The sequence below is a fragment of the Giraffa tippelskirchi genome, chromosome 12 (assembly GCF_054371585.1).
Source record: "Giraffa tippelskirchi isolate mGirTip1 chromosome 12, T2T-mGirTip1v1.2.pri, whole genome shotgun sequence".
Lineage (NCBI taxonomy): Eukaryota > Metazoa > Chordata > Mammalia > Artiodactyla > Giraffidae > Giraffa > Giraffa tippelskirchi.
Genome location: NC_137286.1, coordinates 92,569,270 through 92,581,522, shown reverse-complemented (window position 1 = coordinate 92,581,522; position 12,253 = coordinate 92,569,270).

Here is a 12,253-nt window from a genome sequence, read left to right as displayed (position 1 = left end):
GCAGGTGGGTGTTCTTTAGCCCCACCCATAGAAGCCAGCAAATGCTACAGTCATAATTACACACAAACACACAGAGCTGGTTGTCAAACATTTACCAGCAAACCACCATTTCTGAGGCTAAATCATAACAAGTGTACAGATTCCTGGGCTTCTCCCTCTCTTAGTACATGTGCTCTTAAATCCTTGCCTCCATGCTGGGAAAAAGCCTAGGGCCCATGCAGAGGCCACATGTGGTATTCTGACTGACATCCCCAGCTGAGTCCCAGCCTCAGCGAGCATCAGTCACCATGATCCATGTGAATGAGGAAGCTTACTGATGACCGCAGTGCCAGCCACCATCTGTCTACTGAGCCCAGTCAACCCCCAGGACTGAGAGATATAATAATAAATGATCGTTGGCTGTTTTTTGCCACTTGGAGCAGTCATGCAATCATAGATAATCCGAACACTGATAACTTGCTCTGTTCTTCACTAAGGCATTATAAGTTCAGAGGAATGAAAATGCATCAGTTTCACACTGAAACAAAAATATCTGTTATACGTGATAAATCTTCATGTATAAGATTCATAGGTAAGAATTCATATATAAGAATCAGAGTAAGATTCAATCATTCATTCATTTATTCAACAAATATTTATTGAGGGCTAGCTAATTAAGCTAGTACTCTTGCCTGGAAAATCCCATGGACGGAGGAGCCTGGTGGGCTGCAGCCCATGGGGTCGCACAGAGTCGGACACGACTGAAGCGACTTAGCAGCAGCTAATTAAGCATCAAACCCTGTGCTCACTCAGTGTTAAGGGTGGAGGAGTCCCCAGTTTGCAAATGGAGACAAAATGGAAACAACCCAATACTAGTGAGAAAGGCACTAGAAGTGTGTTCAGGGTCCACTGGGGCTAGAGGGGTCGGGGGTGGGGGCAGGCGCAAAGGAAAAGGGGCCAACTCTTTTTTAAAAAATTTTATTGAAGTACAGTTGACTTACAATGTTGTGTTAATTTCTGCTGTACAGCAAAGTGACTCAGTTATACATACGTCCATATATATATTTTTTTTTATATTCTTTTCCGTTATGGTTTATCACAGGATATTGAATATAGTTCCATGTTCTATACAGGAGGACCTTGTTGTTTAACCCATTCTGTATACAGGCAATGGCACCCCACTCCAGCACTCTTGCCTGGAAACCCCATGGACGGAGGAGCCTGGTAGGCTACAGTCCATGGGGTCGCTAAGAGTCGGACACGACTGAGCGACTTCACTTTCACTTTTCCCTTTCATGCACTGGAGAAGGAAATGGCAACCCACTCCAGTATTCTTGCCTGGAGAATCCCAGGGATGGTGGAGCCTGGTGGGCTGCCGTCTATGGGGTCGCACAGAGTCGGACACGACTGAAGCGACTTAGCAGCAGCAGCAGCAGCAGCAGCAGCTAGAGAGTACTCCCTGCTCGCCGCAACTGGAGAAAGTCCACATGTAGCAATGAAGACTCAGTGCAGCAAAAAGAAAAAAAAAAAAAAAAAAGACAGCCTTCTGCAGGATCTGGGGGAAGCCAGTGAGAATGAACACTTGGGAACAGGGGCGTTGGTGTTAACTGGTTCCCCAGTCGCTCGTTATGTGGTGCACAAATTGGTCTTTGGCCAACTTTAATACCTCCCTTCATTTCCATGGCTTCTGTCAAGAAGTCAGGCATACTCTCATTAACTCACAGACTCCTTTGTAATTAAACTCAGGCATATACTCATTAGCTCATTACACTTTTGAATTAAAATTCCTTATGGGATACAGTGGATTTTATAAAATAAGCCTTTTACTCATAGTGTCTAGCCTTGAGTGAGCACTGCTTATGCAATGAATGATTGAACTTACTTTCACCAGCAGGGCCCCGTTAAGTAGGCCACCTCGAGGCTTCCACAGAACAACACGCATAATAAAATTTGTACTCAATTCAATTTGTAACTCAGTTCTGCTAACAGATGGCCTTTATCCACATGATAATGTCTGTAGTCATTTAGGCCTTTAATGTCCTAGAATTCCCCTGCTTCTCCAAATAGGGTCCGTGGAGACATAACAGGGTCTAAAATGCAGATTCCTGGGCCCAATCCCAGACTGACAGATTCAGAATCTTTGGGAAGTGGGGCAGGAATCTGCTTTTTAATAAAGAGCCTCACACACTTGTGATAAACTAAAAAGAAGTTGAGTTTATCAGAACGAAAGTCTAAGTTCAGTGGAAAACTTCTTCTACTTGATGCTTAACCCGTCGCAGGTAACACAGCCTCTCAAAGTAGACTTCTTCAGATTCAAGACAAGGACGGTTAGAAAGTTGACACAGTTCCGCCTCCCTGTAACTCCACTCAGATCCACAGTCTTGACTGACCTGACACGGAATAGGTTTCATCTCTTCTCCATATCACAGTCTTCCTCAATCACTTAAGGTGTTCTGTCTGGTCCTCTTAAACCTCTTAAATTCAATAGTCCGTGTTCAGTCAATTCTTCCTCATGAGCTACCAGCATGCAGAGAGCAAGAAGAGAGAAGAGGCTGCCAGACATGCTTGCACTACCTACTAAAGTTAAGGCCCTGAAATGGAATGTTTCCAGGACTAATTTATAACCAGTGAATTATAACTTCGGCACTGAAGTGCCACAGCCCATCTTTAAAAGGCTTCCCGGGGTTGCGCTGCTGCCCCCTTCCGGCCCTGGGCAGTACTGCATGATGTTGAAGCCGGTGTTGGGGATGCGATTTCCGCACGTGGAGGGTGGGAACGGAGATAACCTGTCCCTCCCAGGGAAAAGCCAGGGGTTGCTGTCCTGCTGCGGGAGAGAAATCCGAGATGAGAGACAGAGAAAGGAAGAGTGCGGCAGGGAGAGGGGACCCGCAAGTGAAGAGAAGCCCATCAGGTGTAGACTTGGACCAACCACCCCGACCCCACAGTGGCCAAGGTCAGTCTCGTCCTGGATCCCGCTGTTTGATATCAGCTCAAAAGATGAGTGAGGACAGCGCTGTGCAGCCTTTCAAATTGGAGAGAGAATCCTAGCAGATGGTTTCTCGGAATCATTCAGGGGAAGATGACAATGTGCTGATTTGTGCTTCCTGGAAAGAAAATGACTACATTGTGAAAGTGCTGTTCTTAATTGTGTGAAGAGAAAGGAAACCTTAATCTTCATGGAGTCTAAGGAAAATGGGTTTTCTCCTGGAAAAGAATAGTCATAAAGGAACAGTCAACTTCAGGGTGAGAGCAAGTTGTGCTGGGTTCTTAGCAACAGTTTGGTAACTACAGGGCAGTGAAGGTGGAGCCCCTATGGGGTCTCTGAGCAGGTGACTTGGACATGGTCATGATAAAAGTGTGTGTAGAGCTCGGAGGATGGACGTTTTCCATTTCATAGGGACCAAACACTGCAGGACTCCTAGGTAAGTGGTGGGTCACTCTGGCACACAGTAGGTTTGCAATTACATCCACGGAACTCATGCAGGATGGAATGGTTAGGAGGGGAAACAGAGAAGATTACATAAAGGGCTACAGATAATAAAGGATTTGTTTCCTGAGCACCCAAAGCATCTGTTGGAAATATTCAACAATGCAGGTTAACATCTGTCTTTGGAGGAACAGTATGGATGTGGTTAAGGTTTAACGTTTAATGTTATTCAAAACCAGGCCAAAATGAGCTGAGTTTCCGCTCACCTCTAATTTAGGAATAAACAGCCTAATTTACCAAGTCAGTCACTGAAAACCACAATTACTGAGTCAAAGATGTGCCCAGGTTGGGGCTCTGAAGTGAACGTCAGAAATGCTGAATACTGTTGAAGTGCTAGATGTTAAGAAAAACTTAGGCACCTCTAAATACAGGCTCACTGTTAAATTAAGACACAAATGTCAACTTAAAAAAAAAAAAGCACTTGAGAGTTGCGAGTTAAGTTTTATTTGGGGCAAAATGAGGACTGCAACCCAGGAGACAGCACCTCAGATAGCTCTAAGTGAAAGAAATTGAAAGTGTTAGTTGCTCTGTCCTGTACGACTCGTTGCCAGTCCACAGACCGTAGCCCACGAGGCTCCTCTGTCCATGGACTTCTCCAGGCAAGAATACTGGAGTGGGTTGCCATGCCCTTCTCCAGGGGATCTTCCCGATCCAGGGATCGAACCCAGGTCTCCTGCGTTGCAGGCAGATTCTTTACCGTTTGAGCTACCCAGGAAGCAATAGCTCTGAGAGACTGCTCCAGAGATAGTGGCGGAAGGTCAGTATACATGTAATTTTGGTGAAGGGGGAGTGCGTGCAGTCAAGCACATATTTTTCCAAAAGTTTCTGCTAGTCTCGTGAAACTTTCATTAGCCACAAGGAACAGTTATCACCATGAAGGATTTTAGTGCTTTTCTAGATATGAGGAGATACAAGAATTAGGATCGGCCCCTGAAAATATTTAACTATCTGAAGACTTGTCTTGCCAGTACGTCCCCAAGTATAGTTTTGCCTCATTTCTGCTCTCCACTCTGGACTCCTCTCAGGGGTGTTGAAGGTCATCAGCACATGATCTCATCCCTGTAGAGGCAGATGGCAAGTGCCAATGGCAAGTGCCAATTTGTAATCGACACAAACCAGAGGTTTAAAATAAGGTAGTATTTTATAAATCTGAATACTAAAACTGTGAATGTTAGTTATAAAAACTTGTAATTATTGGCATTTTAGACTAGATTCTTTATTGTTGGGAGGCTGCCCCGTTCTTTGCAGGATATTTAGCGACATCCCTGGTCTCCATCCACGAGTCACTAGCCACCATCCTCACCCCAGTAAGGACAATCAAAAATGCCTCCAGACATTGCCAGACATCCCCTGGGAGGCAGAATTACCCTTGGTTGGTTACCACTGATAAACAACAGTCGGACTGAAAAATCAAAGTGAGTTAAGAATGTCGTTTGGTGACTATTACCAATTAATTTTCTATTATCAATTAATACCCTTTATTATCACTGAACTTCTAGGGGAGGATGCAGCAGGGGGCTATTATCACTACTCTTACTGATGCAGAAGCAAATGAGAGACAAACAATCCTATCACTCGGACACAAGTCACTGTTGATTCTCACTGGACAGAAGGGGCTTGCCCAGCCCACTCCCTAAGTCACTTCCTACGTCAGATTTCTACCAAATAGGGAAACTTTCTACCAAACAAGAAACGTATTCATCTTCTTAGTACTTAGAAAGCTTAGAGCTTGCCTAAAATGCTCCTTACCAGCCTTATTAGCATGGATCTCTCTCTTGAGCATCCCCTGTGTATGAGGGGTCCACCCTCTCTTAGAAGAACTTCCATTTGAAAGGCCAGGGGAGCATGTGATTCAGTTTTGCAGGTTCCACTGTAATAGTGAATAGATCTTTCATAGCATATTTTTGTTTGCTTTTTACCTTTTGACCCCCTTCACCCATTTCTCATTTCTATACCCCTACCTCTGTCCCCCGCAGTCACCAATCTGTTCTCTGTGTCTGTGAGCTTCTGGGGTTTTTTTGTTTGTTTGATATTCCACATATAAGAGAGATCACACTTGTCTCTCTCTGTTTGACTAATTTCACTTAACATAATGCCCTTGAAGTCCATCCATGTTGTCACAAATGGAAAGATTTCCTTCTTTTTATGGCTGAATAATATTCTAATGTATATATACCACAATTTCTTTATCCACTCACCCATTGATAGACTTTTTTTTCCCCATATCTTGGCTATTATAAATAATGCTATAGTGAAAATGGGGGTGCACGTATATCTTTTTGAGTTAGTGGGGTTTTTTTCTTCAGATAAATACCCAGAAGTGGAATTGCTGGATCCTATGGTAGTTCTATTTTTAATTTTTTGAGGGCACTCCATACTGTTTTCCACACTGGTTCCACCAAATTATGTTCCAACCAGCAGTGTGTGGGAAGTTCCTTTTCTCCACATCCTGGCTAACACTTGTTATTTCTTGTCTTTTTGATAATAACCATTCACACAGGTGTGAGGTGATATCTCAGTGGGGTTTTCATTCTCATTTCCCTGACAGTTAATGATGTTGCACATCTTTTCATGTACCTGTTGGCCATCTGTGTGTCTTCTTTGAAACATGCCTATTCAAATCTGTCCACTTTTTAATCAGGTTGTTTTTTTGCTATTAAGCTGTATGAATTCTTTATATATTTTGCTTTTGTTTTTTTGGCTGCACTGTGCACCATGCACTTCCTAGTGGCTCAGCTGGTAAAGAATCCGCCTGCAATGTGGGAGACCTGGATTCAATCCCTGGGTTGGGAAGAACCCCTGGAGAAGGGAATGGTTACCCACTCCAATATTCTGCCCTGGAGAATTCCTTGGACTGTTTAGTCCATGGGATTGCAAAGAGTTGGACACAACTGAACGACTTTCACTTTCACTTTTTTGCAGCATGCGGGATCTGAGTTCCCCCAACCAGGGATCCTGCAGTGGAAGCATGGAGTCTTAACCACTGGACCACCAGGGAAGTCCCTTGAATATTTTAAATTATAAAAGCAAACCTTCTCATGGGTGAAAAAGTAAAGCAGTATTAGGTTATAAAGTAGAAGCAAACATACTTCACACACCCACCTCCAGCTTTTTCCTCTGCCCCACCACTGTGGTCCTACTCGTGGCTACTTCAACCCATAGGAAATGGTTATTAACCACGGTTTGCTGTGTATGCTGTGTCTTTTCCTACGCTTGCATGTACACATGTGGACAGTTTTTCCATGAATGAGATTGCACTGGACACATCCCCCTGCCCACTCTGCTTGTGACCAGTTATGCCAAATCGCCCTCCAAAGAAATGGCACCTTTCATATTCCCACCAACGACGTACTGAGCTGTCTCCCTCTCCCCTCACTGGAATCCTAAACTGTTTCCTCATCTTTGCCAGTCGGATACGTGAAAGCTGATACCTCATGGTTGTTTTAATTAACATTTCATTCCTTATCATTGTGTGATGCTGAACATCACTTACGAATTCTGTTGTCCAGCATTTGCAGTCTTGCATGGGAATCCCATCTTCTCTTTCTAGCCTGGGGTCAAAGCTCAGTTCCCACATAGAGCCTTCTGTCTCCCAGGGAACATTCTTTAAGGTGTGACAGAATTAGCAACACATCAGTCTTTTTTACTTCTCATCCATCTTGCCAGTTTATAAAGTAAAGGGCTTACTGGAATGAGAATGGCCTCATTTATAAGATGGATCTCATACCTGGCGTTGGCTTGTCTCACTGGGTCTGATGTTATAACCAGTAAAGGTATCATTGGTTTTCTAAATGGATGTTTCTACCATTATTTTCAGTTAGTGACTAAAGAAAGCAGTCAACTAAGTATAAAATAAATAAGATACAAGGATGTAATGTACAGCACAGGAAATAGAACCCATATTCTATAATAACTTTAAATGGAGTATAATTTATACAAATATTGAATCATTATGTTGTATAACTGAAGCTAATCTAGCATTGTAAATCAACTGTACCTCAATTAAAAAAAGAAAATAAACACACCTAATACCCCCCCCACACACACACAAAAGAAAGCAGTTAATTTGGGATATTTAAATTTTAAAAAATCTGTCTGCATCCCTACATTGTGTTTTGTTTTTTCGTCAAGGTTCACAGGAAACTAAAGCATGTGCCTCTTAGCCCAGTTAGTGGCCCAAGGTGCAAATATGTGTGTTGTTATGATGTAACACAGACAAATACAGATGGTTTCCACTGGAATATCTTGAGTTGTAGGTATACTAGGAATAATTCACATGTCGTTTTAATGGAAATTTATACATTTGTGGCAGGCTTCCCACATGGCACAGTGGTAAAGAATCTGCCTGCCAATGCAGGAGTCTCAAGAGATGTGGGTTTGATCCCTGGGTCAGAAAGATCCCCGGGAGAAGGAAGTGGCAACCCATTCCAGTATTCTTGCCTGGAGAATCCTATGGATAGAGGAGCCTGGTGGACTACAGTCCACAGGGTCGCAAAGAGTTGGACACAACTGAGCTACTGAACTCACACACACCACATACATCTGTGGCAACTCTGCCACACAAATATGAACAGTTTACCCTTATTTCTCCTCCCTCTATCATTTCCCTTCTATTATGTAGGAGGAGGGTGTTGGCTAGATACAAAGTCCACACCAACCCCTGAGAAGAAAATTCCACCAGCTTCTCAGTGTTATTCACGTGCTGCTCCCTGGTACCCGGGACCTGTGCTATGAAGTTCACAAGTCCTAAACCTCCGGAGGGCTGTCTGAGGGCAGGAGTGCCACCCATCTGGAGCTGAGACAGAAAGAGAGGTGTGCAGGGGTTGGGGACATGTTCTGTAATATTTCTGGGGACATGGGGAGTGGGGTTCTCTCCCCCAGACACTCCAGCAGATGATGAGATTCGGAGCAAGCTCTTTGGCATAAAGGGGGACACACCTGTTCTTCACCTTGAAGAGTGAGGTTAGGAAAGACCCTTAGAAGCCCTGAATTGTGTTAGTCACTCAGTCATGTCCAACTCATTGTGATCTCATGGACTGTAGCCCTCCAGGCTCCTCTGTCCATGGAATTCTCCAGGCAAGAATACTGGAGTGGGTTGCCATTTCCTTCTCCGAGGGATCTTCCTGACCCAGGGATCAAACCTGGGTCTCCTGAATTGCAGGCAGATTCTTGGCAGCCATGCTGGACCAAAACCTCCTCCTGCCCTTTGGGATAGTTGAGTTTGTCCTTGGGTACAGAACAGTTGTTTTTCTAGATGGAATTTTAGTGATGTAGTTTACATGGCACCCTTGTGGGAATCGACCTCAACAAGTGTGAAAAAAGTGAAAGTCGCTTAATCGTGTCTGAGTCTTTGCCACCCCATGACTATACAGTCCATGAAGTTCTCCAGGGCAGAATACTGGTGTGGGTAGCCTTTCCCTTCTCAAGGGGATCTTCCCAACCCAGGAATCGAACCCAGGCCTCCCACATTTCAGGCGGATTCTTTACCAGCTGAGCCACAAGGGAAGCCCCAACAAGTGTGGACACCAACAAAAAATCTAATTCATTCAGTTGCCAGTTGTCCACGACTGGGGGCCCCCTTTCTATTTGACAGAGGTGTGCACCTGGCAAGCTACATGAGGCCGGCAGACTGATCCAGCTTCATGTCTCTTGGTGAAAAGCCAGATCAGTGATGGAGAGGAGGCTGCTGTCCACTCTGGGCTGCAGTTCCCGATTCTCTGTGTATTGGGGCACCAAGGTGACAGTTTTTGCAAGGACATTGTGGAAAAGGTGAATCCTTGTGAAGCGATGTTTGAATAGCAGTTCACAGGATCATTCATTAGATGTATATTGAAGACCTACTATGTGTCGCACACGTGTGTTCCATGGTTGCTTCTGGAAAGGCCGGAGGAGGCAGGATCAGCCTGCTCTCACTGGGAATCCCCCAGCACTGCATTCCGTGGGAGACAGGGTGTGTGACACCCTCATGCTCTGCCCTGACGCTTTGTGTCCTGTCTTCTCCAAACTGTGGAAGCCAGCTCTGGTCGAGTGAGGGCAAACCTCTCAAGCTTGATGGATCTGATGACCCCTGAGTTCCTATCTAGCTGTGTGACCTTGGGCAAGCTCTTAACTCTTCTGATCCTCTGTGTTCTCATCTGTGGAATGGGCACGATACTCTTTACCTGGTGAAACGTGACCGCGCACCCACAGGGCTGATGGGGAAGGTGCACCCACCTCCTGGCACCCCTGACTCTCACCGGGAAGCCCTTCCTTTCTGGGTTTCTTCCCCTTTCCTCCCGCCCTGGGGTAAGGAGGAAAGACTGGGCTTGGAAGTCGAAGATACCAGTTTTCAAATAGAGTCACAGAAGCCTCATTGCAAATCCCAGTTCTACCGCTCAGTTGCTAAGCGGCTTTGAGCCTGTGAACTGTCTGACTCTCAGCTCTCTCTGCACCTTCTGGGGAGCCAGGGGGATGGCATGTGGTGACATGAGGAAGACCCTGGCAGGGCGCCGGCGACTTGCTTCTGGTTTCAGGTGACCCATCTCCCATCCCATGGACTCCGACTTGCTGCAGAGGGGCTCCTGCGGGTACCAAGGCAGGTTTGAGTGTGACGCGTCGGAGAAGCAAAGCTATAGGGAAGAGAAGCTCCGTATCTAATTGTAACCCCTGGAGCGGGAAGCGCTGGTGGAATCACCCTGCCAGTGAGTTAGCAGCGGATCAGCGGGAGGGAGACGCTGCCACGGTGGCCTCCTGCCAGCAAGTCCGCGCTGAGCGGGTGGTGTGCACTCCTCGTCCCTCTTCACTTCCACTTCCTTCTCTAAACACACACACACACACACACACACACACACACACACACACACACACCCCACCCGCCGTCACCGCCAGCACCCTCTGCACTCAGGTCCTTCCACTCCAGAGAGCCAGCCGGGAGCATCCCCGAAGGCCGCGGTGCCAGCGCTGAGGTCTTTTTAAAAAGCGTGTTTGCAAATGGAGCCGTGCTCATTCAGGACAGGTTCCTGGAGGGACTTTGGGTATGAAGTGGGGATGTTTTTGCCCCAGGTCCTGTCTGGATCAGCCAGCACCGCCCCCCATCCCCGGAGCTGAACTCTCTCAAGCAACAAAATGGTAGAAGATCACGGATCTGTCGCATCACAGCCTGGTACTGGGGGCAAAGGGACAGAGCCCCACAGCCCCATCAAATGCCTTGACAGGGCCACCTCATTCCCTGGGTGGGGAATTTGCTGTTACACCTGATTGGTTGGATGTTTGGTTCTGTATTTTATTTAAATGTTTGATCTTTTTAATTCCACAGAGAATGAAATGTGAGTTATAATATGTTTTGAATATAATAGGGCTTCCCTGATGGCTCAGCTGGTAAAGAATCCGCCTGCAGTGCAGGAGGCCCAGGGACCATCCCTGGGTCAGGCAGATCCCCTGGAGAAGCAAATGGCGACCCACTCCAGTGTTCTTGCCTGGAGAATCCCATGGACAGAGGAGCCTGGCGGAAGACAGTCCATGGAATGTTTCCAGGCAGGAGTATTGGAGTCGATTGTCATTTCCTCCTCCAAACCCAACACCTGACACTCGGCAGTAGCTCAATAAATGATACCTTCCCTCCAGGCCCTGTGTCTTCCCAGCTGTGCATTTGTGGGCAGGCCGCTTAACCTCTCTGAGCCTGGTTCCCTCATCTGTGAAATGAAAGATGTTTCTGTCTGATCCTGGCTGACAAGGCCACACCTGCAGGCTGACAGGTGACAAAGCCGGCATCTGGAATCCAGCCTGACCGAGGTCACCTGCAGCTGCAGGTGACACAACAGAGGTAGTTAATGGGTGCCGAGGCAATCCTGCCGCAGATGTTTCTTATAAATTCTGAATAAACTAGATTTGGTTCCCAGAACTTGGTTGGCAAGTAAGAACCATGCTGGGAGATGTGGAGGAGGCATGTCACCAGCAATGGTGAGCTGCAGCTCTGAGAAATGCCCTAGCCTTGAAGGATTGGGGGGGGGGTCTGAGGTCACATGACTTGTTCAAGCCCAAAGTGAACCTTGTGGGTGGTTTGTGCTCGGCTCAGGCTGGCCCTGGGCGGGTGGCTGGGGGCGCAGTGTCCTGCCATCTCTTGGTGCCCCTACTTCTGCTCCTAACTGAGGAAACTTCAGCTTTTCGTCGCGCACAGGATGTGTTTTCAACATAATATGTGTTTGAAAACGTCTGAGTGGATGGAATCCCTGATACAACCAACATGTAATGGCAGCATAGCTAGGGTACGCGCAGGGAAATGTGAGTGGGTGTAGATTGGGGTAGCTTCCTGCACCCCACCCACCCCTGTTTCCTTGCTAAACTGGATTTTCCCTCACCATCTCTGGGTGGGGCCCTTTGTGTACAGAGGGGTTGAGCCACATTGCAAAAGGCCCTGGCTTTTTATCATGATATTTGGAATATCCTTGGAGACCTCGGGGCTCCTTGTAATGAAAGCATTGACCTCCTGGTGAGATGTCCGGTCTCGTTTATACAACTGGTGTGTGAATAAAGGGAACCTCGTGGGAAGTCTTAAGCGACTTATCTTAGAGCAATAATACTCAGAAACAGCAGGCAGAGGGTCGAGTGGACTGAAGTATGGGTCAGGAGAACAAGGGGGTGGCGGATGGGTGCCTGGCAACCCTGACGTACTGATAGCTACATCTGGTCACCAGCTCACCTCCCTCTCCTCCAAGGACATCTCGTTCACTGGTGCACCCCCCAGCACCTCCAGTAGTGCCCAGCACACAGTAGGAGCACAGCGAGTGTCCCCTGAATGACTGGATGGGT